The sequence below is a fragment of the Apteryx mantelli genome, chromosome Z (genome assembly GCF_036417845.1).
Source record: "Apteryx mantelli isolate bAptMan1 chromosome Z, bAptMan1.hap1, whole genome shotgun sequence".
NCBI lineage: Eukaryota > Metazoa > Chordata > Aves > Apterygiformes > Apterygidae > Apteryx > Apteryx mantelli.
Window position 1 is genome coordinate 64,912,527 of NC_090020.1, and position 15,080 is coordinate 64,927,606.

At 41.1% G+C, this 15,080-nt stretch overlaps 1 long non-coding RNA gene across 1 annotated transcript; it reads right to left on the bottom strand.

Moving 5' to 3' along the window:
* Positions 1 to 7,881: 7,881 nt before the first annotated feature.
* Positions 7,882 to 14,715, bottom strand: LOC136995330 (uncharacterized). Its single transcript, XR_010886899.1, has 3 exons — positions 14,596 to 14,715; positions 13,579 to 14,472; positions 7,882 to 9,710 (listed from the first exon to the last, which is right to left on the bottom strand). It is a non-coding gene; the product is annotated as an uncharacterized lncRNA (long non-coding RNA).
* Positions 14,716 to 15,080: the final 365 nt, after the last annotated feature.

Genomic DNA, 15,080 nt, shown 5'->3' on the forward strand with positions numbered 1-15,080 from the left:
ATTTCATGTGCATTTAGAGCCTTCTTCCTCCCAGATAAGTGGAACTGAGATCCTGTAACCTGTCCTTTCAATAGCATACTATACCTCTCAACTCTTGTCTTCCCCAGACAATTTTTCATGAATTAAGGAAACTCGGGGATTTGCCAAATCCTTGAGCGCGCTTTGTCCAGGAACTGCCCCCAGAGTGACTAATTCTGTCTGAAGCCTATCTGTGTGTTTTGGTTGTAGGCTAGCTCAGAGGTTTCCATTAAAGCAGTTGAGCTCCCCTTGCCAACACTTACCAGACTGGCGGGTTTGGATCTCAGTTTCCTAGACCTGTGCTCTCTAAAGCCTGGCCTGGGTAGGCTGTAACACTGTCTGTTTCTAAAATTCCAATTTTCTAATGTAAACCTTGTAAATTCATTCCCTTTCCAAGGTCATAAGTAGGTTGAAAGCAACTGCTTCTACAACACATGTGGCTTCTCCTCTCTCTGTCTCCAGCTAAACACATTTCTTCCTCCTCAGCTGGTTCTACATTCAAAGAGTGCTTCCTGTTGCAAAAACATATCCTCTTTCTTGCTCAAGATCTGTGTTTCTCTGTTGCTTTCAGACTTCCTCAGTCTCTTCATTTTTAAAGACTGGAGCAATGATTTCTATTCCCGGTTGTCTGGGAACTTTTCAGTCTCAAATCTAACCACCAAAGAGAAGACTGGTTTTTGTTAGCTTCAGCCAGGCCATCATCAAAGATGCTTTTTTGGAGTGGGATTCTTTCTGGTTAACCACTCTCTGATCAGCCATGTGCCACTATTCTTTGAAATTTAAATCCCTGAAAGCGTCACAAACCCCATTCAAAATGGAGTTTACACTCAGTTAGAGATGCACAGTCCCCAGGATCAATCAGAATTCATAAGCTTTTTAAAGACAGAATTTCCATGTGATTATACACACATGTCCAAAATTCCCTAAATTAATTCCTTAAAGCTATATGTGGAGAAACATGTTCCTAGTTTTTCTCCTGAATTCTCTAGAACTAGATCAGAAAAAAACTCTTGTTACAAGGAATCCTATATAGAAAGTGATACCAGCTTTGTGACCATATGTGGAATTTTACTGATAATATTTTTGAAACTGGGTTGCTTTTATGAGAAGCACTAAATATTTAAATTCAAACTTAATCCTTGACATGTACTAATTCTGTCCTTTAAAGAATTTGATAGTACTTTCAAAGCAAATTATAAGCTCTATTAAAGCAAAAAACTGAATTAAAGAAGGAAAACATATTCCCTAATATAAAGATAACAGGAATTTTGGCAAGTGAATGGCATCTTTTAAATCCAATATGAGTAGTCAACCCCCTAGCAATAGTTTCACATTTGAATTCAACAGTAATTTTCATACATAAGGAGAGATGAAGGATGAATTAGTGCAGTTCTCCACATAGCCAATTTGAAACAAAAATATTTGTAATCAGCATTTTTAAGGTATCTTTTTCACACTGAAAAGAAATGTTTAGATTTGATTTCTGAATACTCTAATGTATAATTGCTGTCACTGAAGACAATTTGTCTCTATGTTGCATACCATTTTGTATCATTAACAGGTAAGAATAATGAAAGGAAGATGGCAAAGGCTGGAAGCGGAATAAAAATAATTCCTAGGAAGGACAGCAGAATTGGGGCTGCTTGTTAGCATTCATCCTATCTATGGCAAGGATAATTTGGTTTGTTGCAGGGGTGGTATTGGGAGGACTTTAATAGGAAAGCATAAATAGGTAAGGTACATGTACAATAAAGTTTATAAAATATACTTCTAAGACAGTAGCTTAAGGAAATAAATCACAGATCAGCATGTTCAAAATATGTCTATTTTTAGTATTTTAAAGGTTTGAAATGTTTAGATTGCAATATACTGGCTTGACCAAAGTGTTAGTATTTACCACTCCTGGGTAGCTGATGAAATGCCACTACTGAGCATTGGTAGCAATTCCTCTCCTCTGGTTAGCAAGATTATTTGGAAGCAGTGTAGCTGAGGAAGACTCAATATCTCCCAAAAGATGATTAAGAGACCTTAAAATAGTTTCCTTACTGGTTAATATTTTGGAGAAGGATTTGAGTTTTATTCTTTTTTGAGAAGAAAAAATGTTAAATTTTAAAGCTGAACAGTACAGTATCATCTTAGATACATGAAAAGAAATCCTCTTTCATAGATGAAGAGGAAACTGTCATTGCCTGGTAGCTTAAACTTATTCTGAAAATTCTTGTGCCCTAGATTTTTCCTGAACACTCAGTACATGTTTTGAGATTGAAGTTGTTCTTTTTAGTAATCAGAAATAATGAATGTAACTGTGGTAGCTTCATACAATGTAATTGCACTAGTTTCAGCAGTGCTTTGGAACTCCAAACATCAAAAACTATTTAAAAACATAGGAAAGATTACCATGTAGGGTAAAGAAGATGATTCCTTTCTTCCCTCTGCATTTTGTCCAATTATTTTGCCTGATGAAGGGATACTTGGGCTTTGTTATATTTATTTCCTGACAAGCATGGTGTAAGCATGCCAGACTATCTTTCGGTGCTTGGAAATTAGTCTTTGCAGTATCAGTCTTTCAGGTGCTTGGCCCTGCAGTCAGACGTAGACTTCTCCATTAGCAGCCATTTTGCCTGGCAACCTCAGGAAATCATCACAAGGTTTCCAGCTCAGAACAGCATCTAAAACAACCAGCATGCTGAGCGAGGAGCCTCCTGGGTTAGGTGTTTACACCAGCGGTGTTTCTGGCAAGCATACTGGGGAGACCCCTGTTCCTTTTGGATTTTGTGGTAGAGCCTGACTCGCAGCCATGCTTCTGGGAGGAAGGGGGTATGTCCAGGCTGCAGCTGGTTCGAGGTTAATGTGCCAGAATAACCCTTCATGTGGCCCCAGCAGTGCCCTCTCATGTATACTCTGTGCTCACTTCTCTGTCTCAAGCATTTGACTGGACTGCCCCTGCACTAAGGGCCATTCTGGCCTCAGCCCCAGTTCTTCTTTTTGATAGTCACTGCACAGCCGTACTTCTGATAGTGATCCTGGTGAGGACTGGACCTTGGAAGATTGTCTCAGTGCCATCTAGACCCTGTGGAGTAGGCAAGGTAATTCATAACAGATGAGTGTGAAACTTGGGTTCCTGAATCTGTCCCATCCCTAGATAGTGAGGAAAATGTGGCTGTCCCACCTGGGTAATTCTGCTTTCCCATTATGGGCGCAAAACTCATGTGACATTCATTCTAGGCTCCTTCCTGTCAACTAGCAATTTTGGAGGAAGGACACATAGGCTTATAGGTGGCATTACATCCTTCTCTAGTCCTGTAACCATCAACGGGGGGTACAAAATTCTTGCATGAAGAGGCCCCACACTTGAGGGTCCATGAAAAGCGCAAATCACTTTGAAGTGACGCAACATCAGCGATCCCATTTCCATGACAAATAGGTGCTCAATGGAGCTTGGTCACCTCTGACTTCTTCCAGTTGGTAGGAAACTAGTTCAGTGGGAAACTGCACTGTCATCTTGGTTATACTGGAGGTGTGTGTGGCCATCCTGCATCTCTCCTTTCCTCAATAGCTTCTATCACTGGCATTCTTCAGGTCACAAAGGGGTTTGCCTGGTGCACCTTATCCGGTTATGAACGGGCCAAAGATGACATAACTGACCAAGAAAACCATCTGAGGACACAATACTTACTAATTTTGGAAACTTGTGGATCTTAGCCCTTAAACATTGTCTATGACAAAATGACTACAGATACTGTATGACATTGCTGGGCAGGGACTGATGGCCCTGGCCTGGGCTTAAGCAGGATTATGGGGCAGGGCAGGGTCAGGGAAGCCTTGGAGAGGTGGGCAAGGACAGGGAAGGCTGGTAGGGCTCGCAGCGTGCTGATATACTTTACATGTGAATTCTGTTTATTTTAAAGATCCTTATGGTCACTAGTACCTAAAATGTATGCCATTTATACATGGATCTTAATTTTAAAATATTTTGTAAGAATACAAATGAACTTGGCAAACTAATTGTGTGTGAGCAAACGGTACTCATATTTGTACATTCCACTGTCATAACTCACAAAATACCACCCAAGTGACAGTCACTATGTTTTTAACAAATTAGCTATATATATATATATATATATATTTATACATATATATATATAAAATTTCACTTGCTTAACCCAGAATGTGGTGCTTTAATCTGTGAGACAATTATATTGCAACAACAGAGTGATTATACATAAATGCACATACAAGTAAGATACAAAAACTAAAATGAGTAATCCCTTTCTAGATTCCTTTCTATTGGCCTTTAACATTTTCGTAGCAGGTATTTGAAATACACCTACTGTTCATCATTTTAAAAAGTTGTTGTTATACTGTGATGCTGCCAGCTTTTCTATTACTTTGATAACAATCTAATGATATTTATTTATAAATAATATTTTAAAGGTTCTATGCACAGATAACGGACCTTGATGTCTTTATGGTGCATGCACTGAGGACTAGTCAATTATTTGCAGATAGACTTTTCAATAGAGATATGATTCTACTGTAGCTAAAGTAGATTTCTAATTGACTTTGCAGGGAACTGAATCATACACCAACAGTGGGGATTGGGACTATTACTTAAATCAAGCTAGCAAAATTATTCTTTGTTAAAGAGAAATTCAAAGAAGGTGTAAAGCTTTCAGCAATTCTGAAAACGGTGTTTTGTTGTGGAACATATTCTGTTCTCAGCAGCACAAACTTTACTTTGTAATACTGATGGATTAGTTTCATTAACATTACCAATGTAACTGAGTACAGAGTTTGACACAAAGTCAATAGAGCTATCGCATTGTTGGGATCTGTTGAAGATCTGGTCTATTGTACATAAAAACAAAGCCAGACTGATGCTGACATGTCTGATGCTCTTAAACTTTTCACATTTGGCACTGCATGAATTCAAGCCACTATACATGTTTTCAGATAAATTTTCCTATGTGAAAGACTAAATGATGCAACTATTGTAACAGTAATGAGAGGGGCATTGAAGACTTTTTGAAATGGGGCAAGTAGAAGCTGCGGAAACTGTTTCAGTATCTTTTAGCAGTTTCACAGACAGCAGTTCTACAGTTTGTTACCCCCAGAAAGCAACAACCAAAAAGAGTCCATGCTGGAGTTTGACACTTATTTTTATAGAAAGCCACAAAAAGCATCTTTGATGTTTACAGTGGGAAGCAAGATCAGAGTTGATCAGACAGCTGCTGACAAGTTTCCCTGAAAGCACAGCACAATGAGATTGCTCTGTTCAAGAGTCTATTTTGGTTTCTATTAGAATGAAACTAATTTGTTTTGTACCATATTAGGAGAAAAATCTTCAAAGTGAAGCTTGGAAAGTTCAATTTCCTCCTTTCTGTTCTTGGTCTCAAAATAATTAGTAAAACTTGTAGTTAAATAACTACTGTCCAATATACCATGAATTTACATTCTATAAATTATGTTTTGTTTAAATGTAATAAAGAGTTTCTTAAGAAGATTGGTTTTAATATTGTCTTCACTTATAGTAAAAAGAGAAAAAATGAACAAGGAGCCTTGAAAAGAAGAGGATGAAGAACACTTTGAAAGCTCCCTTCTCCCTTCCTTTCTAAAGCTGCATGGATAACAACTCAGTGGGTGTAGTAATTTCATAGCAAGTGAAAAAAAACACCCAAACCTAGTATCAGTCTAATGAAAGGGTCACTATGGATGATGATTTTCAGTTTTTTTCCCATGTTACAAGTCTAGTATTAGATGAAACCCAATATTTTTGTAAGATGCCCCCAAAAAATGCAGAATTCATCCTTGTCAGAGCTAATTGGGAGTTACACAATGTCAATCCACAGATTTCCAGACATCCAGGGATGTATAGCTGGAGAAATAGACTCTTGTGGGTGCACTGCCATTATTTGGAAGCCTTTTGAGGTGAGAGTGTTTTCTTTAGACTGTGGCTAAATGGTAGAGGCCACTGAGTTACTGCAGTATGCTTCAGTGCAATGAACTGCTTAGTGAAAGAAATAACAGTGATGGGTTAGTGACAGTAATACATAACTTCTAATAATTCATAATTTTTTTGAAAATGTTATTTTACTCTTTCAACTTGTAATTGCTATTTTATTGTTTAAAAATATCAAATCTAAAACCTTCAAAACTTGTGCAGAAAGGAAGCAGGACCTTTCCCCAGTTAATGAAATGCTGATGAGACAGGAAGAACTTGGAATTCACTTTCATACTTCTGAATACATGTGATTTCAGAATCACCTTGAACACAGCAAGGCCTGAAAAAGACTACTATAAAAGTCACAAATTTTAGTATTTTATAGTACAGAATACATCTGCATACATACTTTGCCTTAAAGCACCTGCATAAGGAGGTGATTTAACCTCTGCATGGATGGAGTATGGAATTGCATCCAATTGCCCAGACAGATTTTGACGATGACTTTTCTGTTTCATGTGTATATAGTTAGACTATTCTAACTAGGTAGATATTCCTCAGGCCAGGAAATACAAAAATAGGTGTGTGCGTGAATAAAATTGTTCATCTCTCAGTGGATCTTTATTGCCCAAGTGTCCTTTAATGAAAAGGTGGTGATTGTGATTTTTTGTTATGCATTCCAGCTTTTCACTCAGAAGTCTGTAGTTTTCTTTTCTTTCTATAGGAATTAAGCTTGGACACAATCTGTTTAAATATAGCTCCATAAACATTGCAGTCAGCCTGTTGAAATGATGCGATTCATTTCCAATGCTTGGTAAAAATATTGACACAGAATAGAAGTATAGAAGGTGTTTTGGCAGCTGCAGCACTAGCACTTGAAGTATGTTTGTAATTAGTGTTATCTAAAGCTTATTTACTATTCAGATTCATTGAGATTTGCTGCCAAATTAACAATTTTTCTTCTCTTAAGACTTTTTAAATAGCATGGTCCTCCACACAGTTTTATTTCCAGCTTGCCTCACTTCTCTTTTCATTTTTTAATGAAGCTGGTTATTTGCTTATGTCTTATTCTCTTTTTCTGACGTGGCGTCTTTTTTTTCAATGAAGTTAAAAGAAAAGTATGTACCGATTTGGGATTAATACTGAAAAACTCTTCAAGAATGAATAAATATAATTGAATGAAGAAGAAACTTATAGTGCCTAATGTTATGGAAAATCAGGCTCGCCGGCCTCCATAACAGGGTCCGACCCTAGGTTCCTGCTGAGGCAGAAGTTCGAAGTCAGATTGAAGAAAAATAAAATTTAATGACATACGTGTGGTAATTACAGCTCGAGCTGGGTGCCTCCGAAGAGGGACCCCAAACAAAGAAATCCCTGGGCAATTATACCCTTACGATCTAAATTCCCCACCCCTTAAGCGACAGTTTGGACCAATAGTAATAGTTAGGTCTGGGGTCTTCCCCTTCTTCACTGGGCCCCTTCATTGTCTCTAGGCAGGCCGCTGCTTATCTTCAAGGTTGGCTACTCCTGCTGTCCATATAACTTCTTTATCCCTCCAGCTTGAACCGGCTCTGGGGCCCCCTTTTACTTATCTAAGTAAAAGTTCACAGCAAGTTCACAGCCTGAGGCCTAAGGCTTCAGCAAATTTAGCTACTAATGCTAAGCAAGTTATGCTAAGCAATTAATTCTAGACAGCTTCAGTTCAATATTCTCTAACAGTCCTCCCTTTGTTTTTATTAAGCATCCCTGCTAATATGTTAAGCAGAGTTCTCGAAGCCTTTTGAGGCGTACTATCACTCTCCATAATCTTATATACAATATGGTTGTAAGCAATAGGCATAACATGGTCAAACTTAACATAACTACTACTGGGTGCAACATGTGATTATAGATCCCTGTTGCAGTTGGTGACCATCCCAGAAGAGTCTCCCACCAATGATATTCTCCATTCTTCTTCACTCTTTCCAAGATATGGAGTATCTCTTCTGCATCATGATGAACAGTGATTAGAGTTTTTTGTCCATTATTTCGGATGCGTTTTAACAGTTGACACAGGTCATCATGTTGTAGTAGTTTCTGTACCAATGTAAGGTTCATTCCGATGGAGGTAGGCAATAAATCTTGACTTAAGGTATAATTAGATTGTATTAATTGATGAGACACAACAGGAGCTGAATAATTAAAGTCACAGCCCATAACTTTAGAAAAATTACAAACACAAATATTTGAATGATTACTTGTGTCTACAGTAATGTTATCTATGAATATAAGATTATAGAGAATTCTCATACAGACACACCCTTTTCCAATACATACAAGTACAGTTTCAGGGGTTTCATCAGGGTGTATTTCGAAATGACAAACATTTTGTTCCGTATCAAGACAAATGTCTTGAGCTTTGATGGTATTACTCTCACAAATAAATCCTTGTTGTTCGTACAGCACATGCGTTAACATCAACAGTTTGCCATTTGTTTCTGTTTCGTTGAGCCCATATTCTATGTTCTATTGGATAGAGTATAGTCCCATTGTGGCTTAATCCCAGCGCAATGATTGGGTATATGGTGTATACCGAAGCATTGCATATTGTTAAGACAAAAGCTGTGGCCTTATTATCAATGGGGTTATAAGTAAAATTGACTAAGTACCACCAGGACTGGAATTCTTTTTCAAATTTAGTTTCATTATCCCAAATTACCTTTCGAATTTCAGTGGGTAAGGGTGCCCTCTTCACCTTCCCTTATGATTGCTGCTACCATAGATTGCATCCACAGTTGCGCTTGGATACAACTGAGAGCTAGAGAAACATTAATTTGGACTGCACCAAGTGCATCCACAATCAATTGGTGGTCCCTTTCGTTAATTCCTTCCCACTGAGGCAATACATCAGACAACAGCCATTGGTTAGTTCCCAATGCTAATAGGGAGGACCGTAATGGGTGTTCTAATTTGTTTAAGTCACTTGTTGTTGTGCTAAATTTATTTACGAGTACCTCGGTATCTATACTATTTAAGACTCCCAATCCTGTTCCTATGATACTGGTTACATCTCTCCTTGTTCGTCTTGGAGAGGTGAGGGTTCGTCCACGTAGCCATGCTAACCATCCTGTATAGGACGTACTTAGGAATGGTGAACAGGCCAGTTTGATTGTAGAGATATTAATTTGCATCAACAGTTCTACTCATTTAAGAGACCATGATGGATTAAATAACGCTCGTTGTTGACCCGTATTTTTAACTACATATGGTCCTGCCTTTACTATTATGGGAGACACTTTACTCGAGGGAGTCATTCTGGATTGATCCAAGGGAGTCAATTTTGATTGATCTGAGCTAACACAGGAGACCCAGGCTTCTATTTCTCCTTTGGCAGATACTGATATACAACACTTTTGGTCAGTTTTACACTGTTTTTTACAGCATTTGCTTTTAGTTTCTGTCAATACTGTTTCATGTAAGTTTGCTGACATACAACAAAAGGTTAAATTGAATTCATTCATTCCTATCCCTGAATAATTAAACCAAATTTGGTTTCCTTTGGTATTGTTTTCAGTATAACTTTGTATATCATAATTATCTCGTCTTATTAATTGTATACTTATCCATCCGGAACTTGTGTATAGAAACAATATTAGGCACATCCACAGAGCATGCGTGGTTGTCTTCATTGCTCTGTAGTGACACCTGCTGTACTCACTTCTTGGTCTGCCATTCGTTTCACGTGTGAGTGGTAAAATCCAATTCTCTTTCCCTAGGATTTTAACAGCGTAATAAGAACTTAACAATACAGTGTAGGGTCCTTCCCATTTTGGTTCCAATTTACTTTTTCGTGAGAATACTTTTACCAATACTTTATCTCCAGGTTGTATATTTTGCACTTGTATTTCGGGTGGTGTAGATTGATACCATTGAGCATATTTTTTAAGATTTTCAAACCTTTTTTGCATACCTATAACATACTGGGTTAGCCGTTCATCTCCGTCCAACAGGCTGGTCTTAGCCGGGATATAAGTTCCTGGTATAGCCAATTGATGCCCAAATAAGACTTCTGCTGGGGATAATCCTACTGGTTGTCTAGGGGTTGTTCTAATTTCCCACAGCACTAAGTTTAAGGCGTTAGGCCATTTGAGCCTTGCCTGTGTACATACCCGTGCTAACTTGTTTTTAATAGTTCTGTTCTTTCTCTCGATTTGTCCTCAAGACTAGGGATGATAAGGTGTGTACAATTCTCTATGAATTCCTAGCATTTGATATAATTTCCCTAAAAGTCCTGCTGAAAAGTGAGAACCCCTATCTGAATCTATAGTTTCTGGGACTCCATACCTAGGGACAATTTCTTTTAACAAGGCTTTAATCACTGCAGCCGTATCTGCTTTGCAGGTAGGAAAGGCTTCCACCCAGCCGCTTAGTTGATCAACTATCACAAGGAGATGTTTAAATCCTTCTGCTGCTGGCATGTCAGCATAGTCAATTTGTAGACGCTGGAATGGAAAATAAGCCCTTGGGCGGCCTCCTCTGTTAATCTTTGGATAAGTATCGTTAAATTTTTGGCAAGTTTGGCAGGTTGTTGTTATGCATTTCGCAACCACATGCACTCGGGAGCTGCCCAGGTTTGTAGAATACATGAGGTGACAGTTGATGCTCCTCCATGTCCACGATCATGATATCACCTATCCGTAGAAAGTAAATACCTTAAGGAAAGGATGGGCTTACCCCTGATAGTCCAAATTCCTTTTTCATCTTGAACTGCTTCCCACTTTTTCCAATTCTCTTTCTTCTTCTGCGCCATATACGCAGTCATTGGGTGACCCAAAACTACAGGTCGTGTTTTTCTAATAAGGGCTGCTGTAGCTGCTATCGCTCTGATGCATCCTGGAGTGCCTTTGATTACCGCATCTAGTTGGGTGAAGTAAGAGGCCACTGGCCTACGGTGAGGACCTAGTTTTTGACTGAATACTCCACTTGCTACTCCGTTGTTCATGAACAAATAATTCAAATGGCTTACTATAATCTGGTAGTCCTAGAGCCGGGGCTGAGACCAACACCCTTTTTACAGATGTAAAAGCTTTCTCTTTTTCTGGAGTCCAGGTCAAAGGCTCTGTCTCCTCCGTTTTTGTTGCCTGGACCAATGGTTTGGTAAACTCTCCCAACCCAGGAATCCATGGCTGACAAAATCCTACAGCTCCTAAAAATCCCCTAAATTGCTTTTTTGTTATAGGACGGGGTATATTGAGAATTGTCTTTACCTGTTCTGGATCAATTAATCTGTGTCCCTCCTTCAAGATAAACCCCAAATATTTTACCTCTTGTTGACACAGCTGGAGCTTGGACGGAGATGCTCGATGTCCTTTCTCAGCAAGAGTGTTACATAGAGAAATAGTGTCTTTCAAACATGTCTCGTAATCTTTACTTGCTAATAACAAATCATCCACATACTGTATTAACACTGAATGTCCTGGAAGTTCGATATCTGCCAGATCATTTTTAAGTATACGTGAAAAAATAGTCGGAGACCCAGTAAATCCCTGTGGTAGTCTAGTCCAGGTCAATTGTTGTCCCCTCCAAGTGAAGGCAAAAAGATCTTGACTGTCCTCAGCTACCGGTATACTAAAAAAGGCTGCTGTTAAATCAATCACGGTAAAATAAGTTGCCCAGTGGGGTATCTGTAGTAATATAGTTGATGGATCAGGAACTACTGGATGTGGAGCAATTACATGTTGGTTTATAACTCTTAGGTCTTGCACAAACCGATACTCCGGATCGCCATCAGAATCCTGCCTATTTTTTCTCACTGGCAGAATTGGAGTGTTGTATGGGGATTCACAAACTCTAAGGATACCCAGTTTTAGATAGTGATCAATTTGGTTTTGGATACTCTTCTCTGCTTCCTTTGGGATAGGGTATTGTTTAACCGCGGGAGGTAATCCTCCCCTTGTTTTGATTGAGACTGGACTAGCTGATTTCAATAGTCCAACATCCATTCCTGAAGAGCTCCATAACTTTCCAGGAACTGATTCTAAACCTGTCGGAATTTGCAGATTAGTTGACTCTGGTTCTGGTGTCTCAGCCAGAACACATGAGCCCATTATTATTAATTTCATCCCTTCCGGCTGTAAGCAAATCTGAGTATCCAGGGCTTGTAAGAGATCCCTCCCTAAAAGGCAAAAGGGTGAATCCATGGAAATTATGAAACGTCCCCACCCTCCTTTTCCTCCAATAGTGAGCAACAAGGGCTTAGTCAATGTTCGTTCGCCTTTTCCCATTACTCCCTGTATTGTTATTTTATCTGATGACTTACATCCTTTAGGCTCAAAATTCAGAAGAGAAAGGGTAGCTCCAGTATCCACTAAGAAGGGAATTTCTTGACCTGCTATATTTGCCATTACCTGCCCCCTGAAATCCAAATCTATATCCCATAAATTTACCCCAATTCCCACGGTGTTTTCTGGGTCTCCCATCTCCTGTCATTGTGGACTGGCTGGGAATTGCCTGGTGTCATTCCCAGTACTCGGCTGTCCCATGCCATCCCTTCTATTCCTAGGCATGCGGGGTCTCACTGGGCATTCCTGCTGCCAGTGCCCTTGTTCACCACAATAATGGCAATAATCATTAACTCTTAAGCGTACAATATGTTCGCTTTGGTTCTGCCTGTCTCCTCTGACCCTTGCTCGTCCCCTTCCTCTAGTTTCTTTAAACTCGTCTCTTAACACAGCCGCTAACACACTCACTTCCTCCTTCTTCTGTCGTCTCTTTTCTTTCACCTTCTCTTCATCTCGACCGTTATATACAAATGTGGCTAAGCGTACTATTTCATCCATAGACTTCCCTGGCCAGTCAGGAACATGTTTAGAAAAATACTTTTTAATGTCAGAGGCCATTTGATCCACAAATGTGGAAACTATCAGAGGCCTCTTAGCCTCGGCTTCTGGGTCTATCCCCCCTCCAAACATTCTGATTTGTTTAAATAGTCTGGAGAGGAAAGCTGAGGGCTGTTCCTCAGGTTGTTGCTGACACTCCCTTATTTTAAACCAATTCGCAGTCTTTTGTCCTGCTAACCGTATAGCTTCTTCTAAGCCTTGTCTGGCTAATTGCAACTGCCTGTAATCTGCCTCTACATTATAATTCCACCCGGGGTCCACAATTGGCCAGGCTGTTCGGGCAGCCACAACACCCCCCTTTCCTGCCCAACGACGGTTTACATCCAGAATTGAGTGTTTTTCATCTGGAGTGAACAAGGCTTCAAGGAGCATTTGTACATCCCCCCATGTAGGATCATACGCCCGCAGTATTCCTCTTACAATTTGTAACACTTTCTCTGGATCTTCCCTAAGCCTGGGAGTTTGTTGACCCCATACAACCAAATCTTGGGGCCCCCAGGGTCGGTAAATTCGCGTTGTAGCTACCCGAGGTGCCCCGTCCGGACCTGGCGGGGGCACTCCTGGCACAGGAACGACATGCAAAGGGGCTTGAAAGGCAGAGGGGGAAGGCAAGGGGGGGTATAGAGAAGTTGAAGCAGAGGATAGCGCATAGGGTGGAGCAGTTTCCACAAGCGTTTTAGCAGCTGCACTACTTTCAATACTCTGAGAAAATTTTTCTTTGCCCAACTGTCCCATACATACCAATAATCCATTTGTCCGGGGAACCTATCCTGCAAATGGTGACGCAGGAAAGTTAACTCCTGATGACCAAAGGTTCCCTGTGGCGGTCATCGTTCTGCCGGGTTACCATCCTTTGTCAGGAACAGCCAATCCTCCTGACATAGTTGGATCAATCCCCCCCCCTTTTTTTTTTTCCTCTTAGGTTCTTGGTACCATCAATCTTACTCTAGTTTTGCAGAATTTCGGCTAAGGGTGTCCCCTTTTCTATGCCGAACTTATTTCCCATATTGAGTTCCTGAAAAGTGCGTCTTATGCTGATCAGGCAGCACACTTCCTTATAATATACCCCTTTTTTTTTTTTTTCTCAGCAACACCAGAATTTAAATTTTCATTACCCCCTGCAGCCGGCATGATTACACTCTTTCTCTCTCTCACTCTCTCTCTCTGGGAACCGCACTCACACCACCCGAGTCTTTAACTGCTAGGACTCCCGTCCCTTCGCACTGGGCGGCTCTGTCAGCCGACGGGTGCCCCTTTCGGTTCCCAGGTCATACGCACTCACACCAGTCACGGTACCGGTATCCACACTCACACTAGTCACAGTAACTCTAAGTTAGTCTTGCAGTGCACCTTACGCTGATCAGGCTGCGCACTCCCCCCCTTCCGGCCGGAGTGAGACGGGACTCGAACCCTCTCAAAACCTGGGCGTGGGACTCGAACCCACCCCAAAACCTGGGAGTGGGACTCGAACCCACTCCAAACCTGGGCGTGGGACTCGAACCCACCCCAAAACCCGGGAGTGGGACTCGAACCCACCCCAATCCTGGGCGTGGGACTCGAACCCACCCCAAAACCTGGGCGTGGGACTCGAACCCACCCCAAAACCCGGGAGTGGGACTCGAACCCACTCCAAACCTGGGCGTGGGACTCGAACCCACCCCAAAACCCGGGAGTGGGACTCGAACCCACCCCAATCCTAGGCGTGGGACTCGAACCCACCCCAAAACCTGGGCGTGGGACTCGAACCCACCCCAAAACCTGGGCGTGGGACTCGAACCCACCCCAAAACCTGGTACGCCTTACGGTGATCAGCCCGCGTACCCCTTACAGTGCACTTTGTTACCAAACCAGAATTTAGAATTTAGGCAGGAATTTAAGACTCACCCTCTTGGTGCCTCCCGTTGCCAAAGATCCCAGGTGAACTCACCCGATGGCGCCAGATGATCGTTTGGAGACGAGAGGCCCCAACAGTGGTCGCCTAGGGTCCCACCTGGGTCGCCAAACTGTTATGGAAAATCAGGCTCGCCGGCCTCCATAACAGGGTCCGACCCTAGGTTCCTGCTGAGGCAGAAGTTCGAAGTCAGATTGAAGAAAAATAAAATTTAATGACATACGTGTGGTAATTACAGCTCGAGCTGGGTGCCTCCGAAGAGGGACCCCAAACAAAGAAATCCCTGGGCAATTATACCCTTACGATCTAAATTCCCCACCCCTTAAGCGACAGTTTGGACCAATAGTAATAG